Genomic DNA, 14,594 nt, shown 5'->3' on the forward strand with positions numbered 1-14,594 from the left:
ATGCAGTATCTTGAGTAGAGTATTTGAGATAGGCACAAGTCTGGTTTACAGTTGAGTGCAGTCCAGCGCGGCACGGCGAACTACCCCATTTTTGCGGATGCTCGTCTACGGGGCAACCGCGTCGTCTCGAGCAGCGTATTATTGCGAGAGCATTCACTGCCCCATGGAGCGAAGCCTGCGGCGTCTTTAGCCGTTGTCTGTCGCAGCGAAAAACGGCACCTAAATGCCGATTAACTACGCGAACCGGCATTTAAAGTGCCGTTTCCTGGTTGGTACCAACCATGCAATCGGTCGGTGTGGGCAGTCCGTGTCGTGTGGCGATGCTTTGAAGCCGCGATTTGGGGCAGTGGTTATAAGTTCGAAAGGAAGCGAATGATGGAGATACCGAGCGCAAACCTGCATTTGTCTCCTCCAAAATATCAAACAAATGTTGACAAAAAAAAATCACAAAGCGTCCGCCGAGGCTAGCCACTTGACAGGTTCGCCAGAGTCGTGCCAAGGGAATTCAATGAATCCAACGGGTTACTTCGATAGAAGCGAGGTACTTGATATTCTACAGCTGCCTCTTTATGACTGACGGCCGGTGTGCTATCATCATAGATAGCCTTTCACGTTGACTCAAGAAACTGACACCAAAGGCAACGTACGATGACTATAAATTACGCAATGTGCAGGTTTGCAATTGTAGGTAGCTTTACGGAGCCCTGGCATACAGACATTACAGGGTACAGTTCCAATTTTATCGCGTACCGCTACTGTCGTTTACAAGCAAAGACAACCCAGTTGAACAGTTCTAAGTAGCAAAATAGTTTTGAAGTGAGCCTGGGGATGAAAGAAGACGACAACGATTAGAACTGGGGGGGAAGAAAGAAGAAGTAAGATAGAATAAACAAGTCTGATAAGCTTCCCCAGTGTGGTAATAATTTGTAGACCCCTACAAATTTGGCGCAGCCGACAGGATCAGCAAAATGTGGGTAACCTTCAACATAGATCCAGGCTCTACAAAAAGCACAAAAGAAGAGTCTGTGGCAAGGATTTCCCAACTGGTTAAGCCGTATGACGTACACTCTCTCCGAGTGTTCCTCGGTCTGGCCGGGCACTTCAGAGCATTTATTAAAAACTACGCTCTGAAGACAAAATGCCTCACTAGGCTCACGCAGAAGGATGTGATCTTTGATTGGACGGAAGAGTGTGAGAGAGCGTACCGAGATATGGTTCAAGCTATCTCCTCGGACCCTATCCTATTATTACCAGATTTCACACTCCAATTCGAACTAAACACGGACGCCTCTCATTATGGGACAGGGGCCGTGCTTTATCGACGAGACGCAAAGCAGCCCGCTCACAAGCAGCTTCGGGTTGTGGGCTACCAGAGCTATACGTTCAACAAATCAGAGTTGAATTACACGACCACAGAAAAAGAGGCAATGGCAGTTCTGAAGGCTGTCCATTATTTTCGGTCGTACCTGGAAGGGGCTCCGTTTAAGTTGTTCACAGACCACCAAGCCCTGACTCACCTTCTTAAAATGACACAGCCAAAAGGCCGACTTGCGAGGTGGGTCAATGAGCTCCAGCAGTTCCAGTTTGACATTATACACCGCCCTGGTCTACTGCTGACGGACGCCGATGCTCTTTCACGCCTTCTTATTCCTCTAAGTGGCGGAAGTCAGGGAACTGTAAACCGAGCAAAGCTGTGGGAGGGAACCGAACATATATTCTTTGAAGAGGGAAAGTTCCAAGTACCTCCTTCAATGATTCCTACAGTTCTACAAGAGTATCATGATAGCCCAGAATCCGGTGGACACGATGGCTTTTGGCGAACCTACAAAAAACTCACCAAGAGATTCACCTGGCCAAACATGAAGCAGGACACAAACAAATACATTCAGTCTCGTCACGAATGTCAACTTCACAAGGCAAAGTTCAAGCAAGCTACTGACGTAATGACAACTCCGGAGTACTCCAAGGAACCATTTGGGGTTGTCCACTTGGACTTCGCAGAGTTGAAAAAGAAAAGCGAAGGAGTAAAACAGACGCAAGCGTTTCTTATTTGTATTGATGAATGCACAAGCATGGTAGCCACTCGAGCTGGAAGAGAAGATGCGAACAGCGTCATAGCTTTGCTCAACCGAGAAATGTTCAAGAACGTCAAGGTAATAAAATCCGATAATGGACCAGCCTTCAGAAGCAAGAAGCTCGAACATTGGGCAAGACGGCGAGGTATTTGACTGAAGTTTTCTGCACCGTATCATCCTGCAGCCAACGGCCTTGCGGAACGAGCGATTCGGGACATTAAGCAATACATGAAAATGTACCCAGATTTTCCAGGAGGCTGGAAGTGCTGTCTCGAAGCAGCTGTGTCTCACCACAACAGATCGTACACGAAGGGCGTGGGATGTAGCCCGATCTTTGCGGCCACTGGGAAAGTTCCCTTTCTATCGGCCGATCATAAGCTGGGGTTAACAGAGAAATTGCGACTCACAGAAATACCCAAAACAGACGCCGCAAAACAGAAGTACAGGGGCACCATGAAACAAAACTTTGATAAAAGACACAACGCCGCAATACCAAACCTAAAGGTTGATGACCTTGTTCTCGTCAGAAAAGGAATCCCGGGGTCAAGCGCCAGTTTTTCGGGGCCTTACCGCGTTGTGAAAACGGCTGCCCAGCAGGGCATACTGAAGACGATTTGGTACTTGGACCCTAACGAGACGACGGAGACTGCCTCAATAGGAAATGTTTTTCAGTATTATCCCAGGAGGGATAACTTCTGAAGCACGGGGAAGTGAAGTGAGCCTGGGGAGGAAAGAAGACGACAACGATTAGAACTGGGGGGAGAAGAAAGAAGAAGTAAGATAGAATAAACAAGTCTGATAAGCTTCCCCAGTGAGGTAATAATTTGTAGACCCCTACAAGTTTATGTTTTTCGCCGGGTTTGCCGTTTCCGTATAATCCACGGCGCTTGTTGTTTTGATCGGGATGGCTGCCGCGGCGCACGACTAGAACACAATTTTATATAGCGGACACATTACGTCAGCCTTCATTCTATTTAAATGTTCCTTTGGAGAGTCATGGAGCTTCCGGTTTTTGCCAGCACCCTGTGCATATACGTCCGGCTCGTTAGGCCTACGAGGCTTCTAGGGATAGCGTATCCTCGGAGCAATCCACGTCCACAAACACACTCGCACAGTGGAGCGCACGAACCTTAAATATGCACACCAACAAAGGAAGGAACACGAGAACAGCACACGACAGGCGGCAGGAACGGCAGGTTCACATCGCAGAATGGAGCGTCTCACACTTTCTGTGTGAGGGGATAGCCAGCGTCGTAGGTCTGCGCTAGTCGACGACGCGAATAGAGCAGGCTCTAATTCATCGTGAGCTACGCCGACGCGTGCTGGACGACAGAGAACGCACAGAGAAACTGAACGCTCTGTTATAATGCGACGTCGAGCGTCTAGCGAACGCGGCGTAGCTCAGCGCACACGGGTGCTGATTGGTCGCAGATATTGAGTTCCTGCTTGCCGGCCAATGAACGGCGCACGTTCTGCCTCGTTCGCTGTTGTAAGCGTTGGAGTATAACAGAGCCTTGATGGAGAGGAGGAGACGAGAGCACCCGGGGACGCCATAATGCCGAGCTCTGCTGACAATGATTCGAAGTAGACATAGAGCTAGTTGCCTTCGTCCGCACTCCACTCGTCGAACGCGTTCGAATGTGAGAGGAAAGCACTAGACTCCGGCGTTCCGCGTTGTAACGCGTTCGAATGCCTAAGCCGGACGCCGGACGCCGGCGTTCCGCGCTCTAACGCGTTCGGCAAACGCATTGTAGACAAACGCAGCTAGCTTTAGGTGTATTCGCTAATCATTCCGACCAGAGATTGTCGTTCTGACGTCTCCACGCGCTCTCGGCTCTTCCTATTTCTGAATTTCTCGCGCATAGACCCCCAATCCCAACTATCGTCGGTCAACGCTATAGGCCTCCTGTGTTGCCTAGGGGGCGCTGCGAACAGGGGCTCGTTAGGACTTGTTTCGGGTAGTGCAAACTTCAACGTCTCAAACTGTCACACATGTAGAAGCGTGCCTGGTCTTGTGCAAAACGCACGATCACGAGGAGAATACAAAGAAGCAACAAGAATTCGAACGCGGTCGGAGCATAGGTCAAAGCTACGACGCTAAGAGCATGAGCCAAAAGACGCCGTTTCACGCGTTCAAAAGTAAAACAAAAGGAAAAAAAAGTAAAAGAATAGCGTCGGGACGTCAGATGTTCTGACGTCATCACCCACAGATTAGAGACGCGTTCCCTAGCTGTGGTGGCGTGAATCTGACGCTTTCGACTGTCTTGCGGCGTTGGATCTAGCCGATATCGGACGTCCAAAGGTGAGATTTTGCTCTTCAGTACTCGACAAAAAAGAAGAACAAAAAAAAAAAAACAGCAGGTTACCTTTTACCACGGTGTAAGATACACTCTTTAGGTGAGGACACGGCGGGGCTGAACGCGCGGCGCGACGAATCAGATAGTGTTCGTTCGACGGGCATCCGAAACGCTGCATTATTCCGCGCCCACCGTGCCTGCAACTGACAGTGTCGCCGGCGGCCAAACGGCGAAACTGCTGCGCGTGTGGAGCATGAGGCGGCACGAGTCGTTTTTGTCGTGCCCAGGGGTCGACAAGTCATCTGCCGGCGCCACTTGAAACCATAGTGAGAGAGAGAAAGAGAGAGAGTGAAAACCGAACTTTATCTGCACTGCGCGAGGAGCGCGGTGTTTTTACCTGGAGGGTATTATTTTACACCGTGCCCTTTACTATCCAAAATGAGGACGCCACAGTTTGTTCAAAGCTTCAGAGCAGGAGGCCTATAGGCCTGCTTTTCTCGTACTAGGGCTGCTCTAGCTTTCACGAGACACGACGACAAAAGAAGCCCCTTCTCTAGCGTCCGCGAGACGCGAACATTTACTGCTAACGTTAAGGGCCTCCTAGCGTTCCATGAGGCCTAATCGTTTCATGAGGCACAGTCCATAAACAAAAACAAGCGTATGTCATCGTCGCTCGCGTCTACCCACAGGCACTTACAGAGCGTTTGAAGGGACGCAACGCGAAAGCACGACAGCAACGCGACCTACAAACATCCGACTCTGCTCGCCAGGAGCGCTTCTCAAAACTTGAAAGCTACGCGCCTATCGGGTGCGTACGCTCGTCGACGTTACGGCAGGGAACACGGCCCTTAAAGCTTGCGGCGTTGCGTACGAATGGAGCACGCGCTGTTCGAGGCACGCAACACTAACGCAAATGCGCAGCACTTGCGTTTGCTCCATACGTAGTACTAAAACTCAATATTGGTGTCCACTGCATTCGCTCAAAGCCCAACAGAAACCACTGAGAAAAAAACGTCAATATCGCCACGATTTTGGAACGCAACTTGAGTTAGAAGCGAGCACCAAATTCATAAGGACAAGCCATCGGTGCCGAAGACATGTGTCTTCAAAGCTCGTTGGTCGCCAAGCCCCTTCGATCGATCAAGCGCAGACATTGAACACTTCGACGGCGGCAGGACCACGAGAATCTTACGTCGTCACACATAAAAGCTCCAAATAAATCTCGTGCGAGAGGCATACGAATAGACCTACAGCTTGGCAACAGCAGAGCTCATAAACTTCGCCAAGTTGTACCAGAATCTTCAAAGGCCAAGTAGTTAAATTCCTGCCTAATTATACTCGGAAAATTATACGACTGTAAGTTAAATAACAATCTTAAAATTGCTATAGTCCTGCAGGCTTGGCAACCTTCATACCAATTATTAGAAACATGTTAGAGGTGTCAGCTTAGTGCAAACGAGCAGGATTACGCCACAGTTAAAGAGTGAAGATGGACGCCCCACTTGAGTTAAAAACCGGATAAGAGAAGGAGCACCCTTCTCTTATCCGGTTTTTAGGTAGTGACGGAATGAAACTTTTTAAACTCATTGTATAACGAAGTTGCAGTATGGTGATGCCTGCATGTCAATTCGACGAGATTACGAATGGGCTTCACTTTGTTTCAGCTAATGTCCAGACCCCTTCAACGCTAGGCGCTAATCGGACCAACGAAGCACAGTGACGGGCGCGAGTCACTAAGCCATTTATGTTTATGATTGGTTCAGCATTGATAGAACACGTATAGAAGCATGACGAATACTATGATGGTGTCTTTTTGACGCTGCCCGATTGGTCGCATTCGCTCGTAGCGTCTGCTGCGTCCAGACTTAAAAGGACACTGAAGTGAAAAAAATAACTTTTTTAATGGTCTTTGTTGTACAATCTTTTACTAATTTATTTTTTAGCAATATTTACGTTATTATACGCAGCTTAATTGCAAAATGTAGAGGTATCAGTCCGCTAAGCCCCGCCCCATGCTTGGTGCTTACGTCTCTCATTGGCTGGTGACATCATTGGCATGTGAACTGTTGATCGTAAAATTGTCTCTCTGAGTAAACGTAAATCGACAATACTTAAATGTTTATGAAAGAAATTATCTAGATAATGTCACTATTGCCTTCAAAGATGTTCCGATACTGCCTTTCTGCTTCAATTTCATAGTATACCAAGCATGGCTGCCGGCGTCTACGGAGTGATAAAACGAGTGCTGCTCTTCGAGCTCGTCTATTTTAATCAGGATATTGAACCGAACCCGAACCGCGAGCGGAAAACCGGAAAAAACGTTATTTTCGCTAAAACCGGACTTGAATCGGAACGAAATAGTATTTTTCGCTCCGGAGCGGAGCCGATATGTATTCCATGCGGTTTTTGGTTCATACGCGAAGTGAGGTCGCGTGAAAAGCGCGTGGCGAAAAACGCAGTGACCAAAAGAAAAAGTAAAAAAACAAAAAAACAAAAAAAAAAACTTATTTTTCCGCGAACCGGGGAAAGCCGTGCGCTTGTTAAGAGACTACATGTCCGATGTGTTATTTCTCTGATCAGGAAGCTAGGATGGAAGAAACCAATGCTTGATTGTCCCACGCGGTGGATATCAAGGCTACTTGAGATGCTCACCAGGCTACTTGAACTAGGAGGCTTCGCTGGAGGGTTGCTCTCAAAAGAAGGAAGCTCCAGGTCGACTGAAGACGTGTGGGAGGAAGTCGAAATGCTCGCAGTATCGCTTCGCCCGACAGAAGTGGCGACGAAGCCATTTCAGGAGGAACAGCTCACTTTAGGAGATTTCTACTGCGCATGGCTGAGATATTCCATGGAAACTTCCAAGAAATCGTCGCCGTTTGCAAAGGCCTTGGTCCAGTCAATGAACAAGAAGGAGCGACAACTTCTTGACAGGGATGTCTTCTGTGCAGCACTCTACATAGATCCCCACTACCGCCTTCTTCTCACTCCTGAACAAAAGCACCGGGCCACGCTGCATTTGACAAAGACTTGGAAGCGGATGACAGTTCTGCAATGCTAGCAAGATTCTACCTTGTTTTCTGAAACTGTAGCGGCTGCAGAAGATCCGTAAGACGCCCTAAAAGCGCGTTTCAAGGAAAAAGAGGTTAGGTCTGGCGTGCACGTTCGAGGTACCACTAGCCCTCTTGATACAGCATGCCTCCTGGAAATGCTAGACTAGGCCCTTACAAAAATGATCAATGAGTTTCAATTGACATTCTACTGTGTTCCTATTGAGTCAATTGAAACTCAATATAAACTCAATGTCTAATGAGTTTGATCATTAGAAACTCAAATTTGATTCTATTGAATTTACTTATTAGGAATGCAATTGAGACTGATCATAAGAAACTCAATATCGATTCTATTGACTTTACTCACTAGGAATGCAATTGAGTTTGATCATTAGAAACTCAATATCAATTCTAATGATTTTACTCATTAGGAATGCCATAGAGTTTTATCATAAGACAGTCGATATCGATTCTATTCAATTTACTCATTAGGAATGCAATTGAGTTTGGTCATTAAGAACTTAATATCGATTCAATTGAATTTACTCATTAGGAAGGCAATTGAGTTTCGTCATAAGAAACTCAATATGGATTTTATAAAATTTACTCATTAGGAATGCAATTGAGTTTGGTCATAAGAAACTCAATATCGATCCTATTGAATTTGCTCATTAGGAATGCAATTGAGTTTGGTAATAAGAAACTCAATATCGATTCTATCGAATTTACTCATTATGAATGAAATTGAGTTTGGTCATTACGATCTGAATATATATTCTTTTGAAATGGCTCATTAAGAATGAAATTGGGTTTGCACATTAGAAATGAAATATGTATTCTTTCGAATTTACTCATTAGGAATGCAATTGAGTTTGGTCATAATAAACTCAATATCGATCCTATCGAATTTACTCACTAGGAATGCAATTGAGTTTGGTCGTTTGTGGATTGCTGCACCCGTGTGCACCGAACGATCATTGCTTGTACCAATGTTGTTTTATTAAGGGATAGAGTCCAATGATTTCGAAACACTGTTTATCATTTATGAGACTTCCAAGGACGAAATAGCAAACTGGGAACCTTAGTAGATGCTGAGGTGGTCACCGGCCAAATGAATACCTTTCTTATGTAGGGTATATAAGGCGGTGGGGTAGTCAAGGGGAGTACGATTAGTGGCTTGTGAGCGCTTAGTTACGATGTTTGTGTTCGTTTCCTCTATGTGCTTTGTTTCCTTCATGATGCATGCTTCAAAGAATTATACAAAAAAAATTCTCAACCAGAGCAATTTTTTTTAAACGCAGTTGCAATAAATTCTATTGAAGCACGTTGCGAAAATTCAATTGAAAGTCAATTGCAATATTTTTATTAAAACTCAATAGCAAAACTTCTATTGAAACACTATTGCCAAAATTCCATTGAAATGCAATTGCTAAAAATTCAATTAAGACTCAGTGGCCAATACCCTGGGACAGATCAATAACGACTCAATAGAAAAAGTCAATTAACTTTCAATTGAGACTGAATGCGGTCTATTGAGTGAGTCCTTTACACTTTCAATTGAAAGTCAATTCATTTTTTTGTAAGGGTTTCAAGGGACGCTAACGTGTTGCAGTTTCGGGAGGAGAGACGGGAGCGCCATATGCATCCAGAACTTTGCGGATTGGCGCAAGTAGCCCTGGGAGTGCCTGCGACCCAGGTCACCGTGGAGCGAGCCTTTTCTATAGTGAAGTTCATTTTATCGTCTCAGAAGTGCCGTCTTTCCCAATATATGCTTGACGGCGTCCTGCTTCTTCGGTCAGCTGCCTGGCATTGAACTGCGCTTTGACACAGGTCCCGAGGCGCCCCAGCACTAGCTCGTTCGTTCCACACAGGAATGTGAGACTTTGCTTTTTTATATGTAGCACATTTATAAACTATGCATAGTTCATCTTTTGCGGTCGTCAATTGTTTTTGTAGCATATGAGTACGAACCGATTTGAACCGGCTTGAACCTTTATTTTTTCACTCCGGAGTTGAACCGGACCTGAATCGTTCGTCCCGAACCGGAACGAAAACCGGAACGAAAAACATTTCGGTTCGACACCTTGATCTTAATGAGTGCAAGTCTTTTTGTGTTCTCCGAGGTATTCAGACAATGATCTCCTTAAGCGATCTAGTTAGCAGCAAACAACTGTCGGAAGTACACGCCTTCGGACGCGCTGCTGGTGCTGTGCGGGTGCTTAGGTTTATAGCGGGCGGTAGCGGGATATTTAGCGGGAGTTTAACTATGTTTGTTTGATCTGGCTTGTCCTTTGAGGGTGTTGATGATGAAATAAAGTATTGGTTCCCTTAAAAGCGGCACCGCTGCTCTGTGAATTCTGCGACCGTTATGATTGCAACCATAGTTTCAATACCGGGAAGATACCTACACAGGTAGGAATTTGCGAGTGATTTGGCTGGAGGCAATCGGGCGTTCGGCTCGCATCAAGTTTGCCCAGGTTTGTTGCCGTTACTTTGCTTCGGAAGGAAATTAGCTTTACGTTTTGCAGTGCGCCTGGCCTGCCAATGCGAATAGTTTAATGCGGCATTTAGTTTGTGCGTCATGACGCTCACCCACCTTGCTCGCGGGTACCATGCGAAAAGCTGAAAAAACTAGATATTTAATTTGTTAATTTTTTTTACGTCACATCAACTTACGTTGACAGACACTTGTTTGGCGTTCTAGCGTCCCTGATACGCGACCACAAGAAAGCCGCCTCCTGTAGTGTCTGCGACACGCGACCGTTTATTGTTGATCTGAAGCGGCGTCCCAGCGTCTCATCGTGGACTATCCGCGGGTGTAAACTAGCCTCTGTCAGCGTCCCTCGGCATCTGTGCACAGGCTCTAAAAGGACGTTTGAAAGGGCGGAACGCGACGCACAACGGAAACGCGACCTAAAAATATTCGATTTTGCTCGCAAGTTGAAACTCGAGAGCTACGGGTTCATTGGATCAGTGCTCGTGAATGATGGAACGCTAGAACGCCGCTTTCATGGTCGCGCCTTGCAAGCGTGGCCGATGTTTTTAGACGGGGACGGAATAGGAAACGGACGACGACGTGCAGCTTTCTTGACCGCGTCTCACAGGGAACTGCTGACAACGATAGACGGTGATGGAAAAACAGACGACGCAAGTGGCTGCCGTCTCACAGGGAACTGCAGACAACGATAGACGGTGATGGAATAGCAGACGATGCAAGTGGCTGCCGCGCATGTGCTCGCACGACTAGCAAGCGGTGTCCATACTAGACGTACCGGATGTCACGAAACGAAGAAGATAGACTTAGCGTGCTCAGCCGAGTGCCAAGCCAGTCCAGTAGCAACGGGCGGGGCTACTGCTCTGTGGGCGGGGCTTAGAGCGTGCTGTGGCTTGTAGCTAAATTGAGTCCAATGGCGCAAATATTGCTAAAATGGTTTTGGTGAAAACATTTCCAAAAAATATTAAGCCTTCTAAATTTTTGTTTATACTTTTGTGATCTTTTAAGGTGAAACAAAGTGAAGTTCTGTGGCCGACTCTCTTGGACTGCTCAGGAACACTTCGTGATAAAAACAAAATTAACTGCAGAATATTAAGGCGTCGTAATAAAAGCGGGGCTGTTTTTGCCGTGCTTGGCTGCAGGATACGTTAAAATCGGATAACATTAGAACATTCTTAGCTCTTGGTTGTTACTGAGCAAGCACCGATTGCTTGCTTCTTTTTTGATAGCCCGACACTGATCTTTTGGAAAGCGTTCTAAAGAGGAGCTTTTCCTCGCGAGTCTTTGCGAAAACAACTGGAACACTTTCAGCAAGCATATGTTTTCTATAATAGGATGAATGAGTGAATGGGTTGTATTGGCTGTATCTTTTTGTAATGGGCGGTGGTTTGCGCTACCTTGCCTAGACAGGTAAATTAGGTGTCCGGTTAAATAATGTTATACCCCATCCATTTTATGTACATATCAGGCTTCTCTGAACCTTCACCAATCTTGAAACCTAATTTTTGTTAATCAGTTAATTTGTTCCCCGGTCCTTCCTTCATCACCTGCAGAACCAAGCGCTCCCTCAGCATATATGTGTCTATATCAGTGTTGTACCAAACACTGAACAAATATATTTAAGATAAAATACTAAATGCCCATTTGAAAATGTATTTAGAGTTGTATTCAAGTTACTTTAAGTACAAACTATCTTGAGTGGAGTACAAATAGTTAAAAAAATAATTGAATTGCATTTGAAGATACTTGTCAAGATTTGCAAGCTGGTTATATATAAGAGTAAATAGTCAGTAAGGGGTGCTCTATTTTTATTAGTTCTCTGAACATTCTATTTTGTTGTGATCTTTACGACCTTCAAGAAGCGTCTTAGCTGCTGCAATTGAAGTTTACTCTAAAATAATTCGGGATATGCAGGATAATGAGACCCGAAATATTTTCGGACGGTCTCTAGTATGACGCATGCCGCATTCCATATTCACTTCGTATTAATGCCCGCCGCAATTTGGGGGACTTGACATGTAGTACGGCATTGCATATCCATAACATCCGAACTGGACGTTTAAGAGGCAGCCAGACGTCTTGATGAGTACGCGAATGAACGACATACGTGCACGCTCATGAGAAACATCGACTCCAAGACAGCAGCCTATTTCGCTGATTAAAAACCAAGAGCGAATACTTTGTCTCCCTAGCTAGAACGAGCAGAAAGTAAATAAATAACAAGTTCAAGATGGAAACACAAGAAAATCTTAAAAACAAAAAACAAAAAAAAACTTCCTAAACCCGATTCCCCTGATGCCAGTGCACCAGTTCAAACCAGTCGTGACGCATTGAGGTTAAGATGGTCAAGATTCCAGAATCAAATGCCATGATGAAAAGGCAATTAAATGCAAAGGTGGAAGCGAGCTGGGCAAGAATGAACGTCATCCGGATTCGCGCATTGTTTTTGAGCTGTGTTTGGAGATTTGCGAAAATAATCCCCTTCTCCGGCGATTATTTTCGTCATCAAATTCCACTTGCTGATAAATGACTTGTTCCCCTTCTCCGGGGATTATTTTCGTCATCAAATTCCACTTGTTGATATGCTCGTATGAAGACGTGTTCGCGAATTTCCACAATGAAACCACTTGAACCGGCGATTTCCGAAAAAGGTTCATTGTAATCGGAGCGTGCGTTGTTGACACAATCCTCCTCTGATAAAACCACTATAGCTCCAGCGGGCCAAAAGGTGGGGTCCGAGCAAGACCCGGATGACGTCACCATGCAGCACTTTGGCAAAAAAAAAAAAAAGGTTTGAAGAAAGGAAGAGAAGAAGTGCACAAGAGGACACAGAGGCGGGCGTAATTGGGGTTATTCGTTTGGTCTTTGTTGTCCTTTGAACACTGCGTTTTGCTCGTGCCCTGCTTTCTATTTGTGTTCGGTCACTTTTCTCGAAGTTTGAAATCGGTTCAGAAAATTGCAAGATGTATTTGAGATGCTGAGTACAAGGTAAAGAGCAATGCAATTATTATATTGTAGCAAATATGCATATAGCTAGAAGATTTACTTATGAAGTTAATCTTCTAGCAAGATACATAAAAGCGCTTCGTGTTGTCTCTCTTACTCTGTCCCTGTCTTGGGGCGCATTTTGTCAAACGATAGCAAATACTCTCGATGTAATGTATTTAAAAGCTACCAAAATACCAGCAAAAGTATTTGAAATACAGTGTTTTGAGTCGAGTATTTAAGGCGGGAACAAGTCAATACTCTATCTCTTAAAATGTAGCCCTATATTTACTTGTCGCCACCACCATTTACGTTCTGCCGCTGACAGTGAAGAGCCTCCTCATGAATAATCAGTTACTATGTTACGATACGTTACCCAGTAGTAGCGTGCAGTATATTGCTGAATATGAAAACTAAGCAGCAAAGCGTAATATGAAATTATTATTTATTTGTTTAGGAAAGGATTCATATTTAGGACGGAGGGACTGTTTTATAGTGTCTCTCGCGTATGTTTAATCTGAACAAAACGAGGACCCGCATGTTTAATATGGCTGCTTAAAAACAGGGTTTTGCGTGCTGCATTTTGTAACTCGCATCAATATTTCAACTTATGCTTAACCAAAGGTTATTATTTTATCACATAAACTGGACATTGACGTATTTCTACATTTAACTTTTACTTACAATTTTTTTGCGAGAAGTCATACATGTTCAATCTCATAATTACCCTAGGTACGTTTTGAATTAAATAAATGCACCTGATATTAAACTATTCAGTCCAAGGTTAATGGCTTTACAAATTTATTTACTAAGACGACATATATATTAAGTATAATTTTCTATGCGTCTAACTACCTCTTGGCCTTTGAAGCGGTAAACACAAGCCAACGAACTAGCTAGAAAACCTAAAGTCAAGAAATGTTTACGTTGTTGTACCAGATATTTAAAAAAAAATCATTAAAAATGCCGACTCACCCCCCCCCCCCCGCAAAAAAGAAAGAAGCGCAAAGATTTTATACTTTTTCTAAAAATAACCAAAAGACCGATGCACCACTGAAAAATAACAAATGCACAGGAAGTAGTCTCTTTTTTGACAGCCGCATGATAGTAAGCCTGAATATACGAAAACTTCCATGAGAACACTTCAACAAACGCTGCATTTATACTCGTAATAAGTGATCTTGCACTTCGAAGTTTGAAAAAAGAAATGAGTTAAACTGAATAGTGTTAATAAATAAAAGAATAGCTTCCAGCCCACCTAAAATATTTTTAATTGGAAACGAAAATTCGGGAAACAAGCCACACTTATGAGCAATCCGTAAGGCATTCATATAACTTCGTATCTCAAGGGTCTTGAAATATAAATCACAGTAAAGCCAAGTTAATTCAATATGCGCTAGAAATGGGTGTGTGTTACATTACGCTGGCAGGTAGGGCACACACAGCATCAAACTGATAAAATTTAAAATGTTTACCTGACAAATCCACGCATTTGGTCCAAGGAACAGGAGGACCACTGTCCCATCCGCTTGCCGTGCGCAACAGGAGCCATCGTGAATCCATCGTATGGGTTGCATACACGATGCTCGTTTCCAGGAGTGCTATATACTGCTTGGTTCCCATCATGCACCATGCCAAGTCTATTGAGAAAGTTATAAAAAATTGCTAGGCAATTGTTTTGCGTACATGAAACGTT

General features: G+C 44.6%; 1 pseudogene; it reads right to left on the reverse strand.

Annotated features, from left to right (window-relative positions):
• Positions 1–14,594, reverse strand: part of LOC121837581 — a 42,744-nt pseudogene that overhangs the window by 4,817 nt on the left and 23,333 nt on the right.

This window comes from Ixodes scapularis, unplaced genomic scaffold (genome assembly GCF_016920785.2).
Source record: "Ixodes scapularis isolate PalLabHiFi unplaced genomic scaffold, ASM1692078v2 PGA_scaffold4__175_contigs__length_147842914, whole genome shotgun sequence".
NCBI lineage: Eukaryota > Metazoa > Arthropoda > Arachnida > Ixodida > Ixodidae > Ixodes > Ixodes scapularis.